The following is a 4,700-nucleotide window of genomic DNA, read 5'->3' on the forward strand; positions in this document are numbered from 1 at the left end:
GAAGCAGAGATAGCCAGTGCTTTAGAAGGCAGATCAGTGAGGAAGAGGGAATACCTTGAAAAGGATTAGTGGCCAATAAAGTTATATTCTGGAGTAACCAATGTGAGAAAAAAAAACTGGCTGTGAATTCCAACATTGTCCTGGTTTGAAGGGAGAGTTTTGAGCTGGTTCCACCCAATCCTACCATGGTCTAGTGGGGAAATTTTCTCATCAGGCTATCAACCTTCTCCTCTAGATGTTTATGAACTATATTTTCTGGGGTTGATAAATATCATCCTTGTTAATGAAATGGGGGGGGTCTGTGCAAATGGGCAAATGGGGTGAGGAGCAAACTCTCAGGACATAGACAAGTGTCCTGAGTGGACATGAACAGGCCATTGTATGTTGATGGTCCTTGGTGGTATCAAAGAAATGTGTCCGGATAAGGACATGACCCCATAGCCCTGCTTCTTGCCATAAATGGTAGTTGTTTTAGGGGAGGATACTGGCTTCTGGGTCTCAGATCTTTCTGTTTACATAGCTTTTCTCCTTCTTCTCATTTATACAAATTGTTCTCTCTCTTCTCCTGCTCATTTATACAAATTGTTTGTACATTTTAAAGAGTGGCTTTTGGACATGATAGTAAAATTTGTTTTTATTTTTTCATTTTTTCAGTCTTTGTTTCTAGTTTTTCCAGGGGTGATTAATGCATTCTAAAATTGAGCTTTTGGGGTTCTGAGGAAGAAATTTGGTGGGAAGAATAATACTTTAAAATACCTGCTGAAAGTGGTTATTAGATTTGCTGTTTTAGAGTTTATTGGTGACTTCTGACATTGAAGATGAAGGGAGTCATAGCTTAGAACCAAGATTCGGAGAGCATTCAGCAGGATTTTCTTGTTGGTTGGTAAGTTGGTTAGTTATTTTGGGATGTGAAGTTAGAAGTGAATATATAAAGGTACTAGAACATTACAGAATGATGGGTAAAGATCACATACAAATCCAAGTCTCAGGCACTAGGAATTTAGAAGGTATGTGTCACAATTAAAGCCAAGAACCTAGGACTAACAGAGGAAGTAGGCATTAACCAGTGTCCAGTAGGTCAGGTCCTGAGAAGTGAGATGGAGAGAGGTCATTGAAAGTCATAGGCCAGGGGGTAGAAATAACTTCCTGAAGAGAAAGCCCTGCAAATGACTGCCATCCTTAAAAGCCCAGGCTTCCTATGAATGACCTTTCTTTATTCATAAGAGGCTTTCAAAATTTTGATGAGTGAATGCCTGAGGAATTAGTAGTTAACCTGTATCTTGAAGAAAATATAGGTTAGCATGGAAGCGTACAGAGAATATGAGGTCATTCTAATTAAGAGGATTTACCTGAACAAGGATGGAAGTGGTATAAGCCTGGCATATCCTGAAGACTCTTAGCAAACTGATGTGTTAAATCAATGTATTCCAAGAGTTAGTATGAATGCTAAGGGTCTCAGTGCAGCTTGAATTGCATTTTCTGTGCTTTTCTTTGAGTATAAGTGTATAAACAAACTATTTACCAAGTTAGGTTATAAATTTGAAGACTAAGCCTACACCTTTTATCTTAAAATGGAGACCACACTGGTGGATTTACAGACCTTTTGGAATAGTTCTAACAAACTATTTTAATTCTTTGTTTTCCTTCACTTACCTGATGAAAGAGCTTTTTGGCCTAGACCTGTGCAAATTTTAATGCACCCACAAATCAGTAGAGGGTTGTTAAAAATGCAGATTCTGATTTAATAGCTCTGGCTGGAAGAGGGGCCTGAGATCTGCCTTTCCTACAAGCTTCCAGGTGATGCTGGTGTTGCTGGTCTGGGGTCCATATATAGAAATGACTAAATGAAGGGGAAAGAGTTTGGTAGCAAAAAGGGGTTGAGTTTTAAACCACAAAGGCCAGAGTGGTTTGAATTCTGGCTCTGAGACTTACAAACTAAATGACTTGCATATGTTATTTAAGCTCTTTGAGCCTCATTATTATTCTAATAGATACAATCTCCTAGTCTATCTCATTTACTGTTTTATCTCCAATAACTAGCCCAACGCCTGGCACATCACAGATGCTCCATAAACACTTACTGAATGAATGAATGACCAAATACATAGGTTTAATTATGAATCATATAATGTAAGTAGGATGTGTAGCAAAGTGTCTAGCCCTAAGAGACATTTCAATCAATGTCGGTTGCTTTCCCATCTCCTTCTCTCTCCAAAATAAAAAGCCAAATTTGGATGCATGTCTTAAACTGTTCAAGGAGCAACATCTAAAACAGGTGCTGTCTTTGTCATTCCTCAGTGAAATAACAATTACACTTCAGATAATAGAAGTTTGATGGATAGATGGGAGAGTAGTTTCATAATGTTGTTGTTGCATGTAAATGGACAAGGGTAAATTAGGCAATCACCTTGCACAAATTGATCATCTAAATATAAATATGTGCGTGTGTCTTATCCACTGCTGGCGCACTGGAAGGGAAGCAATTATAAGAAAATATGATGCTTTTTAGAAGTCTTTGGATTTAGAAGAGACTGGAACCATGTACACAGCTGATCTTGGGAATAAGAATTTAACAAGCCCGGCTTACCTACTCTTAGACTCCCTACTTCCCCAAAACATCAAAATTTGACTTTAGCAAACTTGGTCCTTTCAAAACACAATAGCTCTGAAAATAAAAGGTTAAATTAGTATGCTTTAATAAGTATTGTTACCTGATTCATACTGAGGAAAGCAGTCAGATTAAACTACTAGAGTACCGCCTATGGGCCAGGAACTGGCATGGATGCTGGAGAAGAGAGGGGAGGTGAAGAAGGCAGAGTCAGTCTTTGCCCTCGTGAGAGACTTATTTTCAGGAGTGGGGCCGGGGTAGGGGGGAAACTGGGAAAGAGATTGGCTTTCAGAAGTGCATTCGCTGAGTTGTCATTTAGTGATTAAATGGGCTTAAGACCAGTTCTGGTGGTTACCTATAACAATGGCTATAGAGCAATATGTCTGTTCCTAAGAGTGTAACTTTAAAAAAATTCTTATTTGTAAGCATATCATGGCAGGGATTTCTGCTGTTCACTGCTCTATCCTCAGCACTTACAGTGGGACAGTTACATGGTAGGTTCTCAGTAAATATTTGTTTAAAACTTTGCAAGAATATGTATACTCTTAGTGAATTCATGCCAATGATGACTGAGCACTTACAGTTCTGTGTATCCTCAGGACAAATATATTATCACTTATCTCTTACATGTAACCAGTGTGTAGGTTCTAGCCATTATATAAGGTAAAGAGAAGAAAGACCCCCAAACTGTGAAACTATTTTTATACTAAAGCATTTAAATAGGAATGTAAAAAAATTAACAGAAAATAGCTCTACTAACAGTTTTCCACATAGAAAATTCTCTTATTGACTTAGAGGTCTTAATTTTTGTAATAGCTGCTACTGTCATCAGTGGCACTTTATATTTCTAAAGTGTTTATCAAAGTTGACAATAGATTGAATTTGTTTTCATTTTGTTTCCAAAGGTGATTGTTATTTTTAGCAAGCTTTTGCTATTTTACAAACCTGGGAGCGCTACTCTCATTGTCTTAAGTAAAGGATTATCAACCATGTTGCCACCTGTTAATTTGATCTAGTCTTTATGCCACAGAACTTCCATTGCCGAATGTAGGAGGTACCGTAATGTCAATAGCAAACACATTTGGTCTGAAAAAAAGAGGAAGAGTATCTAGGCTAATATGAATTCTGGTATGTATGCAGTTAAATAAGCCATAGGACTAGCAGATTTCTATGATTATGATTATAATTATGATTTTTCTAATGTGGAGATAAAGGAGGTTTTACCACACAGTGTGGTAATGAAAGCTCATACTTTGGGCTCACAAGGAGTTAGTATCCACACCAGCAGGTCAAGCTTATTAAACCTTAGGCAGAATATGTTGGTCAATTTCTGCAGTTATGATGATGTGTGAGCCCATGAAGTAGCTGATTAATCAGGTAGATGGGATGGCCCACTGACTCCAAAAATGGCCAACCATATTGAGATTAGGAGTACTTAGAAATGTAAATACAATCGATGTATTGTCACTTTGTAATTTTTTTTATAGCTGTGAGATAAATATTTAAAAGTGGTAGAGGAGGAGAGGGATAAAAACAAAAAAACAGTCAAAACAAGTTTTCTTTTGTCCTGTAGTGATAGTCATTTAGTGATATTATCCCAATAAATCCATCTTTTCTCATTAGAGAAAGCTAACGTGAGACATAACTACTCTTACCATTGAATAAGTGAAGTCACTGTTTGCAGAAAGGACCACACAGAGTTGTAATAAAAAGTGTGTGGCCTTGAGTGATGGTCTCTGTATCTGGGAGGCAAAGAGTGGAAGGTGCAAGGGGCCAAGTGGACTGAAACTTGTTTTCAAGTGAAGAATGTGATCTTAAGAGTAGATGCAAAAATCGGGCAGATGGGAGGTTGGGAGGAGGAGGGGTTGGGTATATACATACATAATGAGTGCAATACACACCATCTGGGGGATGGACAGGCTTGAAGCTCTGACTCCAGGGGAGAAGGGGAGGAAAGGCAACACACATAACCTAAACATTTGTACCCCCATAATATGCTGACAAAAAAAAAGAGTAGATGCAAAAACACAGAACAAGAAAGGAGCTATAGGCATGCAACCTGTATGGTGGAAGAGGCGAAACATGGCCCTAG

The sequence above is a fragment of the Microcebus murinus genome, chromosome 1 (assembly GCF_040939455.1).
Source record: "Microcebus murinus isolate Inina chromosome 1, M.murinus_Inina_mat1.0, whole genome shotgun sequence".
In the NCBI taxonomy this organism is placed as follows: Eukaryota; Metazoa; Chordata; class Mammalia; order Primates; family Cheirogaleidae; genus Microcebus; species Microcebus murinus.